This window comes from Zalophus californianus, chromosome 10, assembly GCF_009762305.2.
Source record: "Zalophus californianus isolate mZalCal1 chromosome 10, mZalCal1.pri.v2, whole genome shotgun sequence".
Classification (NCBI taxonomy): Eukaryota; Metazoa; Chordata; class Mammalia; order Carnivora; family Otariidae; genus Zalophus; species Zalophus californianus.
In genome coordinates this window covers 51,247,770-51,266,343 of record NC_045604.1, presented here as the reverse complement: position 1 = coordinate 51,266,343, position 18,574 = coordinate 51,247,770, and the positions used below count along the sequence as shown (strand labels likewise).

Sequence of the window (18,574 nt, the reverse complement as noted above, 5' to 3'; positions counted from 1 at the left end):
CTAATTCCATTTAGTCAGAAAACATGATTTTTATTATTTTAATCCTTTAAAATTTATTAACACTTATTATATGACCTAATGTATGGTCTATCCTGGAGAATGTTTCATGTTTGCTTGAAAAGAATGTATATTCTGTTCTTGAGTGGAGTGAGCTATGTGTCCATTAGGTCGGGCTGATACTGTTATTCAAGTCTTCTACACACTTGCCGATTTTTTGTCCAGTTGTTCCGTGAGTTGTTGACATTAGAATACTTAAGTCTCCAACTACTTTTGAATTGTCTCTTTCTCCCTTCAATTCCATAAATTGTAGTTTCGTGTATTTCAAAATAGTTTAAGTGTACATATATTTATAATTCTTTTATCTTGCTGCTGAATTGACCCTTTTATCATTATAAAATGGTTTGCTTTTTTTTTTAGATTTTATTTATTTGAGAGAGCGAGAATGAGAGAGAGAGAGAGCACATGAGGGGGGAGGGTCAGAGGGAGAAGCAGACTCCCCTCTGAGCAGCAGGGAGCCTGATGCGGGACTCGATCCCGGGACTCCAGGATCATGACCTGAGCCGAAGGCAGTTGCTTAACCAACTGAGCCACCCAGGCGCCCAGGTTTGCTTTGTTTCTAGCACCAATTTTTACTTATACTCTATTTTGTTCGATTTAAATACAGCCATCCCAGCTTCTTGGTTATTGTCTGCATGATGTATCTTTTTCCATCTTTTTACTTCAATCTATTTGTGTCTTTGAATCTAAAGTGTATCTTATAAACAGTACAGAGTTGGCTCCTGTTTTTTTCAACCTTTCTGCCAAACTCTGCACCTTGGAGTGTTTAATCCATTTACATTTAACATAATTATTTATATGATAGGATTTATACCTTCAACTGTGCTATTTGTTTCTCTTGTATCTTTTTTACTTCTATATCCCTCCCTTAGCTGTTTTTGTGTTAAAAAGAAATTCCCCAGGATAACACTTTTGTTCCTTTGTTGATTTTTTTTATTATATTTTTTAGAAGTTATTTTTATAGTGGTTTTCTGGGGATTATAATTAGCATATGAAATTTTAAAAATTTAGTTCAGATCATCACTAAGTTAATTTTAATATTATGTGGAAATTTTGCTCCAATGTAGCTCTTCTCTCCTCCCACCCCATCCTTTGTGCTATTATGGACATACATATCATTTTAGGGTATAAGTGCATGGATACAATTTTATAATTCTGTTTCCTCAGTTCTTTTTTTGTTGTTATTGTTAAAAAGAGGGAGAGAATCTTTTTTTTAAATTTTATTTTATTATGTTAATCACCATACATTACATTGTTAGTTTTTTTGTTTTTTTTTAAGATTTTATTTATTTGACAGAGAGAAACGCAGCAAGAGAGGAACACAAGCAGGGGGAGTGGGAGAGGGAGAAGCAGGCTTCCCGCGGAGCAGGGAGCCCGATGCGGGGCTCAATCCCAGGACCCTGAGATCATGACCCGAGCCGAAGGCAGTCGCTTAACTGACTGAGCCACCCAAGCGCCCCTACATCATTAGTTTTTGATGCACTGTTCCATGATTGTTTGCGTATAACACCCAGTGCTCCATTCAACATGTGCCTTCTTTAATACCTATTACCAGGCTAACCCATCCCCCCACCCCTCTAGAACCCTCAGTTTGTTTCTCAGAGTCCACAGTGACAGAGAGAATCTTAAACAGATTCCCCACCCAGTGGGGAACCCATCGCAGGGCTTGATCTCAGGACCCTGAGATCCGAGTCGAAATCAAGAGTCAGACATTCAACCAACTGAGCCACCCAGGAGCCCCTCAGTTGTCTTTTAAATCAGTTAGAACTGTTACCAAAAAATACATTTAAACTATCTTTTATTATATCAATATAATTATCTTTACCTAGTGTTTTTTATTACTCTATATGGATTTACATTATCTCATATCCTTTACTTTCAGCCTGAAGGACTGCCTGTAGTATTTCTTGTGTGGTAGTTTTGCAAGAAAAACACTTGCTCAGTTTATGTTTATCTGAGAATGTCTTAAATTCTTCATTTTTTTCATGTGTAGTTTTGCTGGATATAAAACTCTTTCTCGACAATCTTCCTTTCACAGCATTTAGAATGTATCTCACTGCCTTCTAACTTTCATGGTTTCTGAGGAAAAGTTGCTAATCTTATGGAGGATTGCTTTTATGTGCTGAGTTGCTTTTCTCTTGCTGTTTTCCAAGATTCTCTCCCTGCCTTTGGCTTTCAATAGTTTGAATTTGATGTGTTTAGGTGCCCATGTCTTTGAGTTTATCCTACTTTGAGCTCATTGAACCTCTTGGGTATGTAAACTGATGTTTTTCACACAATTTGGGAAGATTTTGGCCATTTTTTCCTTAAATATTTTTCCACCCCTTTCTCTATTCCCTTAATTTTCTGAAAGTCTATTTATGGTGGCATGCTTAATGGTGTCTCACAGGTTTCTAAGGCTCTATTCATTTTTCTACATTCTTAGACTGGATAATCACTATTGACCTATCTCCTCGTTCAGATTCTTCTGCCAGCTCAAATTTGCTCATGAGTCCCTCTAGTGAATTTTTCATTTCAGTTATTACACTTTTCATTTACAGAATTTCTATTTTTCTTCTATCTTTTTTAACTCTCTATTTGGTGAGACATATTTTTATATTTCTCTTTCATTCCTTAATTGTGTTTTAATTCAATGAATACACTTATAATAGATGCTTTAAGGTCTCTATCTAGTAACCCCAACATCTGTGATAGTTTCTACTAATTTTTCCTGCTTCTTTGCATACCCCATAGTTTTTGGTATTTGGGGGGTTTTTTGATAAAAAGTAGACATTTTAGAGAATATAATGTGGTAACTTGCAATCAGATCCTACCTCCCTTTCCTGGGACTTTTGTGACTTGGCTTTTTGTTTTGGCTTTGTTGCCACTTGTCTAAAGACTTTTCCAGAAGTGAATCTGTAGTCTGTAAGTCCTTGCTGTATGAAACCACTTAGGTCTTAACTGGTTTTCTTTTTAAAATTTTTGGTTTTTTTAAACCTAGATTAGGAAATGTTGCTCCTGGGTCAGCATCGCTTAGTATCCACAACATTTTCTTAAATGTTTTGAGCCAGTATGTCTTCTACCCTTTGCCCAGGGCACGTGTGTGTGTGTTACGGCATCCTTTCAAAGTTCAGGCAACTTCTAAATCTGCATTGGCTTTCACTTCTTACTTACAGAGAGTCAATCAGACGTAAGCAACTAGAGCCTTTTCTAGGATAAGCACATTGGCCTGAACATTCAGAAAGCATTCTACATCCTAGGAACATATAAGAGTTTTTTTCAAAGCCCCTGACGCTGTTTTGTTGCCCAGATGTTCCTTTTCAGTTTTTGACTGGACTCCTGTTTGCCCCATCTGGTATCACAGACTTAGACAACTGTGATACTACATCTGATTGTTTTCAACAAGACCCTCGGTACAGGTCTTTTCCCATGGAGACTCTGAGTGAGGTCAAACAGAAATAACATCTTATGAATGTGGCTTTTTCCAGTAAGCTGTAAGTCAGGTTGAACAGTGACAATGATCTAAAATTGGGGCTTTTTGAGAAGTTCCCACACCAGTTTTCTTCCCTACTGGTAGCTACAAGGCTGCTGGTCTTCAAGGCTTATATGCCACAAGTTAGCTCAGTTTTTATAGATTTGCCTGTATTTTTATTGCTTTTATGGAAGAGTATTCCCACATTTTTTCTGTTTATTATTGCAAATGCATTAAGTGATCACCTCAATGACAGCAATCAGTTTATATTGTGGAGATATAAATGTATAGCTGCGATTTGGCATGGGCTGAAGTAAAAATGGAAAAAAAAATCCTGCTTCAAGTACCATACTCATGTTAAATTTATCAGTTACAAAGATTAAACTTCCCTTTTGCATTAATAATTCAAAACTGAAAAACATTTTTATAAAATAAGTCCTTAATTTCTTGCTATTTTATAAAAGCTGAAAATAATTTGATTTAATAAAAACAGCACAGTACAGTATAATAATATACTAACATATATTATCTCATAATATATTATTACAAAAGTAGTAATATATAAAAAATGTAGGGATATAAGTAAAGGTTAAATTATCTACTGTGTTCTACAAAAAGACTTTACAGTAGTTGGGATGAGAAAAAGTAGTATAGAGACTAAGTATAAAATGAGAAATGTTTCTATTGACATGGCAATCTCAGAAGAAATTGCACTATAGTACTCAGAACCAGCTTACTTTTTGCAGTGGTGATTTATTTTCAGCAAAACATCTATTACTCCATCATATTACTGTTACTATGTCATCATGCTGCTACTTTCTTTTTCCTCTTTTTGGTTTTTATTTTTACTGCATTTAATTAGAACTCAATTTGATTACAAGTTGCTTAAGAACTAGAACATATGAAAGTGGTCTATAGTTTTATATTTATCCATATAACTTAGTAACATTATGATAAAAATAGTTTAGGTCAGGAGGAAGGAGTCCTCAGTAATTTGCTTTCCATTATAAAGGGAAATTCTGAAGTGCTGCCACAATTTTCTAAAATATCCTTAAAATTTTGAGGAATTAGTATGTGATCATATTTCTATTTCTTTCCTTTCCCCCAACATATTTTGAAAAATTTCAAACCTACAGAAAAGCTGAAAGAACAATAAATTGAACAACTTTGTACTTTTCAATCTAGACTAACCAAATGTAAATACTGTCACCATATTTGCTTTAGCCATCCCTCTACAAATAAACAAATGCACCCTTTTTTCCCCCATGAACCATCTGTAAGTTTCAAACATCAGGATATTTTACCCATAAAAACATCAGCACCTACCTTCTAAAAACAAGACTCTCCACAATACCACTGTCATGCTCAAGAAATTAATATTGACTTAAGAATGTAATTTAATATGCATTCTATATTCAAATATACCAGTTGTTTAAAAAACTCCTGAATAGCTATTTATTTAATTTTGCTCAAGGGTCACTCACTATATTCAGTTCCTGTGTCTCTTCATTGTTTTATATATAACAACATCCTAACACTGTTATTTTTAAAGTATCTCAAGTAGTTGTTTTGTAGAATGTTTGACATGTCTGAATTTGAATGTTTTCTCATTATAATGTTCATGTTAAATATTTTTGACAAGAATACTATAAAGATTATGTTCCTTCCTACTGCATAACATCAGGAGGCATATGTCTGTTCCAATGGTGATGCCAAATTTGATTTCTCAGTTAAATGCCCCCATGGCCTTGTCAATGTAAAGAAAATTTGTTTCTCTTTTATTTTAACCAAACTATGCTACGTACACAACCATGAAGAGGAATACCAACTGAGAATAATTTCCAGTATAATTAATAATTTTCTTGTAGGGATACCACAAAATGTTTCACCATTAATAAGGTAATCATTGTTGATATGCTAAAGTGAGGATACCACAAAGTGTTTCACTATTAATAAGGTAATCATTGTTGGTATGCTGAAGTGAGATGATGAAAATAATCTGTTTGGAATAGATGCAGAAATATCTTATTGAACTTAATGTTTAATTGAAGAGTTCATTACCTTTACTAAAGTAACAATAAGACAACTACAACTGAGAAGTTAAAGTTTTTAAATGCAATTTGTGACACAGCCATTCTAGACTGTGTTCCAAAAAGCAAGTGTACAAAGGAAACAGGTTCAATTCATACATACAATGGCCAGTGAGAGATCAAACTGAATTTCAGAAGCCCTGAGTTCTATTTTCAGGCTTCCCAGATGCTTATGAGCCTATAAAAGTTCTCAGTGTCCTAGCTTTTGGGTATCATCATTATGGGGCTGGGGTGAGAAATATCCTTATAAAAGTTTATAAATATCCTTATAAATATCCTTATAAACGTTTTCCTCAGGCAGAGCAAATAACTTCTGAGTATTTAAAAATACACAGGTCCAGGGGCTCCTGGCTGGCTCAGTCAGCGGAGCATGCGACTCGAATTCAGGGCTGCGAGTTCCAGCTCCATGTTGGAGGTAGAGTTTAGTTCATTAAAAATAAATAAAAAAATAAAAATAAATACACAGGTCCACTAGTTACTGATATTTATCTCATTTGACTATCATTTCTGATTTTAAAAACAATAATTATATGATTTTTTACTGTCTTTAAGCCTTTGATGATATCCTAATACAGCACTCCTTAGAGATCTGAAAGACAGTTAATCTTTGGAAACAGAAAGATCAAGCAAGTATAAGTTACATAATACAAATGCATATGGAATACTTTGGAAGCATTTCTTTTTAACACCTGTTCTGAATTTGGTTGTCAGATTTTTGTTAATCATTTGAGAAATAATCAGAAATTGTCATTGCTTATTTTTTACCAAAATACAATAATAACCTCTGGGTTCCAATCTACATAATACCTTAGAAAGACATACTAACTTCAGCCCACTATTATGTAGCCTTTATTTTATAAATTACTCCTCTAATCCTTACCAATCCACAAAAGATACACAAACAATTGTGAGCTATAGTGTCACAAAAGTAGCAATTGTCTATCTGTATATTAGATTAAGCCACAAGCATCAAATCATCAGTAGTTAAAAACAAAAATGACTCCCAATTCCACACATAAAGCACTTGGAAACTGACACTTTATCCTAATAACAAATAAAAGGTGAACAGATTTAAAAATCAACAACTCTTTCAGGATTCACAAGAGAGATCGACAACAGGTCTAACTGTTACTTTAGAGGTCAAAAAGACAGGTGAATGAATAAGCCGTGATTCATGAGGGGAAACTGCCATAGAAAACAATGCCTGGATATAAAAATCTGAACTGTAACTGGTGAACTGCTGGAGGCTCAGTGTGAACAAGTCTGAGAGTTAAAAACTCCAGCGGAGGCCAGTCATAGGAGACCTCCACAATTTTGTCAGATTTATTTCCAAGAGCTTGACCAAGTTCTCAAAGGTAGAGCACAGAGTATTTTTAGATTAGTGAAAATTACTCCGTATGATGCTATAATGATGAATACATGTCACTATACGTTTGCCCAAATCCACAGAATGTGCAACAGCAAGAATGAAGCTTAAGGTAAACTGTGGACCTTGGGTAATTATGATGTGTCAGTGTAGGTTCAATAATTAAATGTACCACTCTGGAAAGGGATGTTGATAATGAGGGTATGTATGCATGTGGGAGTAGGAAGTATATGGGAAATCTCTGTATCTTCCTCTCAGTTTGCTGTGAACCTAAAACTGCTCTAAAAAAATATTCAGGTATGTATATTTTCCCGAAACTTCTTTTAAAAAGTCTCAGTTTAAAACAAGTAGCACAAACATTAATAAGGAAGTCCTCCTTTACCTAATTTATTTGGAACCCCAGGATACCAAACAGATTAAGTAGAGCTGCTCCAGTTACAGCCCAAGTAGGAACAGGAGCCCTTTATACTAAGCCTCTGTTCTCCTTACCTACCCAGCCCTCCTCTCCACCTGCCAACTCTTGAAGAATCTCAAGAAATATAATTTGAAATGAATTAACTGTATGGAATACAAAAAGTTTTCATTTTTTTCATATTTATCTTTTAAGGGAGAGAGTGTATTAATGAATTTTTAATACTAAATTCCAAAGCTCACAAATAAAAACTTTTACAAATCACTACTACCACTTTCCCCCCAAAATCCAATTCAAAATACACAATAACATCTCTGTTTCCAAAAACATCTATTTGAATATGTTTCTGATTTGTTGGTTTTAATTATTATCTCTGATGGAAGAAATGTGTTGCTCCTAAAAGGGCTTCTCTTGTATTGTCCTAAACTAGATTGGCAACAGGAAACATATTGTTTAATTCTTCATACTCACTAATAAGGACTCACTACAATGTTCTATGCATTGACATTAGTGGCTAAACAACAATCATTTATCTTTTGGAAATAAGAAATGTTATCAAATAAAGAATATATTATAATTTGTGTTTATTTTAATTTATCTGAAAGTATATACAACAAATTACATGTGAATACAGTTTTATTATGGTAATAAAGACTAGAGATAAATCTAAAATATTCAGAGCCTTTAAGATATTAAATAAACACAAACTATGGGCAAAAATTCCTGATCTCACAGTTTGCCTGCTTATGAATCAGTTTCTATACAATAAAATGTGAATTACCAGGGAAATTTAAGGATCTATTTTCCTCTTGGTGATATTTTTAAAAATTACAATTTTATAAAATTGTTCAAACACATTAATCTAATCTAGAGGCAATGCCATGCAAATCTTGATATCTAAATTTTAGAAATATAAAATCTGGCATGCCCACACTAGAAACAAAAGCACTGAAATACATACTCAAAATATAGTACAAAATTATTTGCTCAAGTTGGCCTAGCTTGCTATAAGTTTACACAGCCAAACTAAGCAGCTGCAAAAGTATCTGAACATACTAAATTTTTATGAGAATTAATTTGCTTCAATCTTCACTGATCTGTCTTATTTCAATCTCTTTTCAAACGTGCTTTAAAGAGTCAAAAAGCAAATAATGCTAAATAATGACTAGTGAACATCAGAGACTTAAAATTTTTTTCATAACTAGAAAGGCATTAAAACAAATTTTCATGTCAGCATGTAAAGGTTGTTAAAAAGTATGATTTATTTCAGAAACTTAAAAATGGTTATCTAAATCAATGGTGGCAGGAAAGAACTGAAAAGGCCTAAATGGGACTAATGATGCTTTTCTTTGAATACTTTCAAAGAGAAATTCATTTTGGGAAACTGGCAAAACACTGGAATCACGTCTGATAAACAGCTAAAAACCGATGCCTAAATTTCTTGAAAAAAAGATTAAAAAATCTAAGTGAAGTCAGTCGGAGAAAAACAAATAACATATGATTTCACTTATATGTGGAATTTAAGAAATAAAACAGAAAGGGCGCCTGGGTGGCTCAGATGGTTAAGCAACTGCCTTCGGCTCAGGTCATGATCCTGGAGTCCTGGGATCGAGTCCCACATGGGGCTCCCTGCTCAGTGGGGAGTCTGCTTCTCCCTCTGACCCTCTTCCCTCTCATGCTGTCTCTCATTCTCTCTCTCTCAAATAAATAAATAAAATCTTTAAAAAAAAAGAAATAAAACAGAAAAACATATAGGAGGGGGGAAAAGAAAGATAAAAAGGGAGAGGGAAGCAAACCTTAAAAGACTCTTAAAGAGCAAACTGAGGGTTGATGGAGGGAGATGGGTGGGGGAGGGGCTAGATGGGTGACGGGTATTGAGGAGTGCACTTATGATGAGTGATGAATCACTGAATTCTTCTCCTGAAACCAATATGCACTGGATGTTAACGAGAATTTAAATTTTAAAAAATCATTTTACGTAATCTGTGTGATTGAAAATAATATGGATTCCTCTAGTTGACAGATTGATTCAGTCTTCTATGTATGTATTTGTTAACTGTGTTGTTCAAATTTCCAGTACCTCATAATTTCTGCTTTTCTCCTTAGAGATTTTAATTTCTCTCCGAATTTGTCACGTTTATTTGATATATTTTGAGGCTGTGTTATTACATACATGAGGTTCACAGTGTATGTCTTCATGTGAAGTTATTCCTTTTATCACTTCATTGGGATCTTCTTTAACCCTATTTTAACCTGGAAAGTCTAATTCTTCTCACTACATAGTTTCATCAGTTCTTACCTCATAACATTTTTTCTCTCATCTCTTTATTTCAATCTTATTGTGCCTTTCAAATTTAGGTGTCTCTTTTACATTTCATGTAGAATTTAGTATAGAAGTTTTAATTTTTAAATAAAATAACCCAATCAAAGAGATTTGGTCTCTGAACTGGTAAATTTAATCTGTCTCAATTTACTGTTATAAGTGAGACATTTGGATTTAGTCTCATCGTGTTGTATTTAGCTATTTACTCTGATTTTTCTATGGCTCTTCATTTCCTCCTTTCTTCCTGTCGATATAGATTGAATTTTCTTTAATATAGACTGAGTTTTCTTTCCTATTGCAGATTTGAAAGTAGAAACCCTTTCTATTTCTATTCTTTAATAATAATGACTAAAATTTTAGAATGCATACATGACTTAAAGAACAAAGCTAATTACTACTGTTACACAAGCAATGTAAAACGTTACATTGCTTTATATTTTATCAATATACCTCCAAAAGCTGGGTTACATTATTGTACAGATTTTTATTTCCATCTTTTTAAAACCTCCAAATTAGTCTCATGTTTCCATTATTATTGTTGTATTATACAGTCAAGGTTAGCTAAGATTTACCTATATTTATAAATTTCTCTGCTCTTAAATAACCTTGTATTTTATTCAATTCTTTATTTAATTCCCTTCTTTATTTCTCTGCAGAGGGGGCAAGGGGAAAAAGCATCCTATACCATGGTTAGAATTCTCAGGGGAACAACTCCTGTCCAACACTCAGAGCCCAGGCTAAGACAAAGTTTCTGGAGATTTCTCCATGTAGATATCCGGACAGACAGATAATTACAACACTCTAAGCATATCCATACCGCCTTTCTCCTCCCCACTAACTCTCCAATAACTAGGTCCTAGAGGCCAGCAACTTTTCCATCACCACCATTAACCAGGTGATAAAACTTGAGCTCACAGGTTTAATTCTCTGGTTTTACATTCTGCCCTCTTTCTGACCCTTTGTGATTTCAATACCTTATAAGCTATGCATCTAAAGTAGTATTTTTATACATTTTATCTAAAGTAATGTTGATCTAGGGGCACCTGGGTGGCTCAGTTGTTAGGCGTCTGCCTTCAGCTCAGGTCATGATCCCAGCGTCCTCAGATCGAGCCCTGCATAGGGCTCCCTGCTCCGCGGGAAGCCTGCTTCTCCCTCTCCCACTCCCTCTGCTTGTGTTCCTGCTCTCGCTATCTCTCTGTCAAATAAATAAATAAAATCTTTAATAAAAAAAATGTTGATCTAAAATAAATAAAATGTTTGACAGAGGATTTTCAGTCTATTTAGAGTATCATATTTTTAGAACCAGAACTCCCTTCTGAGTAATTTATTACTTTTTTTTATGTAACCACTTGAAGCAAGTTTCAAAATGAAAAACTGATTAACCCTCAACTCTTGTCAAGTAACTAATTTTCTGGTGTTTCACAACTGCCCCTCCATTTCCAGAGGCACTTTAATCAGACCCAGGTTACAGACCTGTATTTTAACTAATGTTCCAGAAATACTAAGTCTTTGTATAGTAGTAATATATTAGACTCCATGGAAGAATATGATTGAAAAACTAACCTAAAATGGAGAATTTAAGTGCAAAAGATAATGTAGATTTGGGGTTCAGTCTATTTAATGACCTCTTTATGCTATTTAAAAAAAAATAAAAATGGGGGCCCCTGGGTGGCTCAGTCGTTAAGCGTCTGCCTTTGGCTCAGGTCATGATCCCAGGGTCCTGGGATTGAGCCCCACATTGGGCTCCCTGTTCAGCAGGAAGCCTGCTTCTCCCTCTCCCACTCCCCCTGCTTGTGTTCCCTCTCTCGTTGTGTCTCTCTGTCAAATAAATAAAATCTCTGGGAAAAAAAAAAATCAAAATGAATCCTATCATCTCAATAATAGTTCATAAGAAAAAAACAGTATTTTTTCTTTTACTGGACAGATCTGATCCTTGTTTTGCTAAATGCTGTTAAAACAGAGACTCAGTATTTTAATGCAACTATGTTCATTAGACAATAAAGCTTTAAAGGGCCTTTATTATTTAGCCTACATCTACAATTCCAAATTCTTGTTCCCAATTCAGGCTTTTAAAATATCTGTAGTATAGTTACTATAGTCCCAGGGTAAGGGAGTGGGGTAGACATGAAATTGCTGAGGAATAATTTCAAAACACAAATGCTTGGTCTCCTCTCTGAAGATTATAATTTGGTGATAGCCAGACACAAATAATTTCTCAGTTTCTCAGATTTAAAAAAACACTGCTCTAATGTTATTTTTCACAATGTATTATAATTTAATATTTGCTTGTCTGTCTTATCTAACAAACTGTGACATTCTGGAAAGGCAGGAAGTTTATTTTTGTATGCACAGTAATAAATATATTTTTTAAATAAGTGTCTGTGAAGTTAGTAAATGAATGCTATAATTCTAATAAAAAGAATTCCAGGTACCCTGATAAATGTGACAGAGAAAAGAAAAAAAATTTTTTAAAGAATAATTACAAGGTCAGGCTCCTCTAATCAGTAGTTACTTTCCTTCTAGGGACTCTGAGAAATCTCTAGATATATGTTTTAGATTGTATAAATAGATCTATTGTTAAACTGGAGAATACAAAGTTCACTGAGTATATGTGCTTATGCTGATCAGTGTCACAGCATCCTAGGGATCCAGAATGTACTAAGTATCACTTAACTGCTGGTCTCGCAGATGTTTCATACCACCACAGCTTCCTAATGCTGACATTCCTTTTCTGTTTTCTAACAAGCTTTTATTCAGAATCCAATATTACAGAGTTATACAAAATCAAACAGCTAGTTTTGTTTTTATTTTCTGCAATTTAGATCCATCCACTGTGCAGATCCATCTTTCTGTATCCATTCATCCGTCAGCCACCTAACCATCTGTCCATCTAGATGTCTGTCTACCTGCACATGCAAGTAGGGTTAACATATCAATCTGAGTTAAACACAGCTTTTGGTTGTTTGAAAAAAAAAATTTTGTCTTCATTTGTGAAAGATTTTTTGGCTGGATATAGAACTTTGGGTTAAATTTCTTTTAGCACTTTAATGTGTCAGTGGCTCCACTGATTTTTGGCCTGTACAGTTTATGAGAATTCTGCTATAATTTTTATCTTCCACTTCCCATAATTTCTTTCACTTTGCCTTCAAGATTTCACTTTGTTTTCAGTATTTGACTACGATATAATTAGGTATTTTTGGTCTGCTTTTGATTTTATCCTGTTTGAGGTTCTGTGAGCTTCTGGTATCTGTGATTTGTTATCTTTCATCAGTCTTGGAAAGTTTTTGGCCTTTTTCTCTTCAAGTATTTCTTCCATCCTTTTCTCTCCTACTTCCACAAAGCCAATTACGTGTGTCTGTTTAATATTATCCAACAAATCTTGGCTACTATGTTCTGTTTTTCCCTCCCACTCTCTTCTTAATGTTTCATTTTGGATAATTTTTATGGACCTACCTTCATTTAGTTTTTTCTTAGATTATATCCAATTTGCTAATGAGCACATCAAAAAATTCCTCATTTTTGATATCAAGATTTGTATTTTTAATATTTCCATTGCACGTTTTAAAAACACTTTCCATCTCTCAACTGAAACTCTTCATCTTTTCAGGCATGTTGTCTACCTTTCCCACTATATCCTTTAACATGATAGACAGTTATTTTAAAATTTGTCTCATATCCTAACACCTGGGTCACCTATAAATCTACTGATTTCTTTTGAATCTTGGTAATGTAATGCTCATTCTTATTTGTAGTTATATACTTTTTTATTAAACATAAGTGATCATGTACAGAACAGCAGATACTGAAGCAAACGGTATTTCTGCTTAGAGATAAGTACATCTCTTTTTCTGTCAGGCCATTCATGTGAGGGGATCAATCAATCTAGTCAATGTTCAAACTACATTTCAGTTTCAGTTGTTAAACTCACCATTAAGTATACCACAGGCTTCAAATCTTTCCAGCCATGAGCTATCATCACCTTGTACTTAGTGTGGTCTGGGTCAACAGGAATTTTTCTCTGTATTCCTGTTCTTCTCTTACCTTTTTACTAGTTCCTGCATATGAGCCAAGAGAGGGTCCTTCTCCATGCTACTGTCCCTCCCTCAATAGTAGGTGGCTCTTAATTGCTCTGGTTTTTTTTTTTTTTTGGTTGTTCTTGTTTTGTTTTGTTTTTTTATAGTAGGATTCTGTTTGGAACAGAGGATCTCAGTTCTTCTGGTCCATCATGAGACTTAGGAAGGGTTCATATGCCCGAGCTTCCAATATGGGGGTCTTCTTAGCATTCCAACCCCTTACCATCATGGCAGCCAAATTCTACACAGCATCTGATGCATGTTTCAGGCAAAAGAGGGTTTCATGACACTTCATCTCTGCTTTGTACTGATGCAGGATCCTGGGCCCAAGAAGCTTTCTTGCTCCTTTTCCAATAGCTTAAAGTTTCTGCTCCATATGAGAAGAGGATCCAGAGAAATGATGAGGTTTTGTGCTGGTCTTTCGGTAGGGACTGATTACTTTGTGAACTCCTGCGTGCCTGATGTAGGCTACTGCCCTGACCCATTCATTCTTGTTAGCAGCCAGTAGAGGGAGATGGAGAAGAGCATATGAGTTAAGCGTGCACTCCCCTTGTATCTCGGGCAAACAGATAGGCCAACCCATACTTGGCCTTTAAGAATGCATTAAAATTTTAGCTCATTTCTTCTTACCAGCTTCTATGGTGGCTACTTCTTCCTCTTGTGGTCTGCAAATGGTGAATAGTTCATGTGTCCCATCTCCTTGGAGGGGCTTGTCATTCCTTGGAATTCAGTTCCCATGCCTTGTGACCTCAGCTCTCTGACAGGGGTCAAGAAAAGTTATAATTTTGTAGCTCATACAGCTTTTTCTGTTTTTAAGATGAGAGTAATATTTTCTGGTGATTTTCTACATACAAAGCAGAAGTAGAACTCCCAATGTGCCTATCGTTTGACAATATATTTTTTATCACATCTATGAAACACACATTCTAAATTCTTGCATTCTTACAAAAAAACTACATTGATTCTGCCTGGTGCAGTGTTCCTTTTCATTCACACCAGTCTATAATAGTAACAGCTCCATCTTTCCTTGTTCACACTGTAGTAGCATTTTTTAAGTATCCTGGCCAGAAATTTTTAATATATATACTGGCAAACTTGGTCTCACAATCAGTTAGCTGTCACATTGACATCAGTATCACTATATAGCCAGTTAGAAATAAAGTCTGAGAAAATGACTGGGGAAAAGAATAAATACAAGGCAATCGATTCTAAGTTGAAAGCAAATAATATTTTGTCAGCAAAATCTCAGATATCTTTATCAGATTAGTAATCTGAAAAAGGCATTTACCTAGTTATCTGGCATGGTAAAAAGCTGACAGGGAGACTTGGCAAGAACTAAAGAGTGAACTGGTGGTGAGGAAAAGAAATCAGGAAATAGATGTGTAAACTGTAGGGAAGAGACCCAAACATGGGTTTGAAAGCAATTGATAAGGGCTTAGTGGCAGGCCAAAATAAAGAAAAACAGAAAGGAAAGGAAGAGGAAGAAGGGGAGGAGACAGAGAAAGATGGGGACTGACAGAGAAGAAGAAGGGAAATAAGGAAGGGTGGAGGAAAGGAGAAATGGGAAGAAAATGAGAAAGAGAAGGGAGAAGAAAGAGGAGGGAGGGAAGAGAAACCAAAGGAAGGGAAAGGAGTTGACCAAGAAAAAGAGAGCACTAGAGAGAGACAGAGCATGAGCAAGCGTATACAGGCAAAAAAGAAGTTTCTGAGATGCTCAACTTCTTCTGTACCCACAGATGGTTCTATAATAATACAGTCTAGGTTTTCAGATTCATGTGTGAATTTATGAAAAAAATCCCGTATCTTACCAAAACTTTCCTCTTGATATCATAAAAATATATTATTTCCTTACAACCAAAAGTATTTTTTCATTGAACACTGTACAATAACTTATTTAAAAACTAATCCACCAATTAAAGCATTTAGCTAGAACCTAATTTTTGACCAGTAATAGCCATTCATTGACTCTCAACCATCTACATCCACTCTCATCTTTCCCCAATTCATTAATCAGGTAGATTAAAAGCCTTTTACTTTTCTGTTTAAAAGAATACTGAAATACTGCCTCATAAATTTTTAAGTGTCTAAAAATTCTCATCACATAAATATTTCCAAGTTGTCATTTGTACCAAAATGAAATATTGACATTTTAAAATATGAATTCAATGTATAATGACATCTAAACACTACAGAGATATGATGTTCAACATCATCCTTAAAAAAAAAAATACCTGAATAAGCTACTCTTTAATAATGGAAAACTTTTACATAATCTTTTCCCTGAATTTATATTCACATTCTCCCTATTTCATGCTGTCTTTTTATAGTCTTACTTCTCTCTTCTCTGAAAAAAAAAGGTGTGTATTTATATATACATATATATATAATTTCATTTCCTTTGACCAAAATGCTCTAGTTATAAGAAATTCTTTCCATATGAATTATCATTAAAATTAGTTGTACACAACTGATAAAAAAATACAACACATTTTGATAATGTTATCAAACAACAGTAATAATTTGTTGAAATGTATGTCTTCACATTTTGTTGTGGCATCCCCTCTCCCTGTGCCCTCTGTCCCCAATTTGTTATGGTAACTGTAAATAAATATTATATATACTCTTAGGATTCTATTTCCATTGTTCAGCATTAATTCTACTCCTATTGTTCACTTATTTCTATAGATATAGTCATAGATATAGAAAGTCTTCTCAACGTTTTAAATCCCAAGTTTATGTCAAAAATCATATAGTAATCTACCATCAAAAAAATACTTTTAATTATCTGTCATTTTGACTAGACCAACCTTCAATTTTATTGAATGCAAAGATCTGGAACCATGTATCTGTTACCTAATAATTAAGAGTAATTGAAAGTAACAATTCTTGCAAAGCACTAAAATGGTTCTACCAACATCAAATCAAATATACAGGGCCACAATCCTTTATCCCAAGTACTTAGAAAAGATAAGTTTTATAATTCTGAATTTTTCTGATTTTGACAAGAAATATGCTTAATATTATGTAACACTCCCCTTAAGGTTTATGTCAGCATCCTGTAAGCAAATACATTATTTCTGCTGGAAAACTTATGGATAATTACACTAAGTAGGATATATCTATCTTTATATATGTGCTTTAGATCTGATGTCATCAAATGAGCAATGAATTTCCGGTATTCAAAGCTTTCTGGATTTTCATACTGCAGATACTGGAGTATGGATCAGTATTAATTATACCTATTATTAACATATTCTCATAAAGTTGTAAAACCCCCAAATACTGTAATTTTAATATAATTTAGCCAACAAAGTGTTTTGTGTGCACTATTTTATTTTGCTTTTGTGCTATTTTATGTTTTAAATCTATTTGTCAAAAGCTGACAGTGAGGATTTAGTTCATCAACTTATATATTAAAAAAGATTTATTCTCCAGGGCACCTAGGTGGCTCAGATGGTTAAACATCTGCCTTTGGCTCAGGTCATGAACCCAGGATCCTGGGATCGAGCCCCACATCGGGCTCCTGACTCAGCGGGGAGCCTGCTTCTCCCTCTCCCTCTGCCTCTCCCCCTGCTCATGCTTGCTCTTGCTCTCTCTCTGTAACTCAAATGAATAAATCTTAAAAAAAGATTTATTCTGTCAGATTATCTTTTTGAATTTAAAGTGTTAATATGCATCCCTATAAATTCTGATTCTACAACAGATAAATGGATAAATAGGGGACAAAGTTTATTGCCCAACTGAAATAAGAAGATCCATATTCAATACTTAGTGCTAATGGGCTCTTTGCTTTGCTTCTACCAGTGAGACTTGAGAATAAGGAACAATGCATACTTTTTTTTTTGACAACACTCAGAAGAAGGAATCCTTTAAAGAAAAAACTTCACCACTTCCATTGTTTCACTCAACGAGTAACTAAAGTAAAAGCACTATAATGTGGTATAAAAATGTACTTTCTCTAATGCCATGTTTTACTCTTAATAAAAATATCTATAAAACAAAGAATGATAGGAAGTTACTCTAGTAACAAAATTTAGAATCATCCCTTAGTTTGATAATCCTGAGATTTTTACAGCCTGGAACAATGTACCATATTAAGATTCACCATGATGTGAGATATGCTTTTCTTTTGAAAAACAGGAAAAAAGCTACTGTAAAAGTTGAAGTAGAAAGGAGAACAGGTATGATACCTCAAGTGTCAATGTCAGGGATATCAACTGACACATGAAATTCCCAGATCTGCAACTGGATTTAAGTATCCACACACACTTGCAATACAGTTTAGTGTTAGTGTTTAGTTAGTGTTCCATCAGAATGTTCTGATTCCAGTTTGAAGACTTTTGCTTTACATTACATGCCAAGCATTAACTGTATCTTTCCATACATGAAGATTCTTTAAAGCATATGTATAAAAGTACTAGAGTAGTTTTATGTAGATTTTTTTTTATGTGCTTTCAGACAAGTGGAAGCCACTGAAGGTGATATAGTGCACTGCTAATCTATATGTAATGATTTTTTTTAAGATTTTATTTATTCATTTGAGACACAGAGATAGAGAGAGAGAGAGAGAGAGAGCACAAGCAGGGGGAGAGGCAGAGGGAGAAGCACGCTCCCCGCTGAGCCAGGAGCCGGACCTGGGGCTCGATCCCAGGACTCTGTGATCATGACTCGAGCCAAAGATAGATGCTTAACCATCTGAGCCACCCAGGAGCCCCTGTAATGATTTTTTATAGACAGAAGATGATTAGTTAGAGCCTTGGTATTTATGTAGGGAAATGGCCTTTATTCATTCAATACCATAC

The 18,574-nt window shown here is 34.6% G+C and overlaps 1 protein-coding gene across 5 annotated transcripts in view; it reads right to left on the bottom strand.

Moving 5' to 3' along the window:
• Nucleotides 1-18,574, bottom strand: part of COP1 (COP1 E3 ubiquitin ligase) — a 246,479-nt gene that overhangs the window by 61,825 nt on the left and 166,080 nt on the right. The window contains exon 16 of one of the 5 annotated variants that reach the window (XR_003523023.2): nt 14,403-14,529. The exons of the other annotated variants lie outside the window; for them this stretch is intronic. The gene's annotated coding sequence lies outside the window, so the exon portion shown is untranslated. The remainder of the gene's footprint in view (nt 1-14,402; nt 14,530-18,574) is intronic. 5 annotated transcript variants of the gene reach the window in all.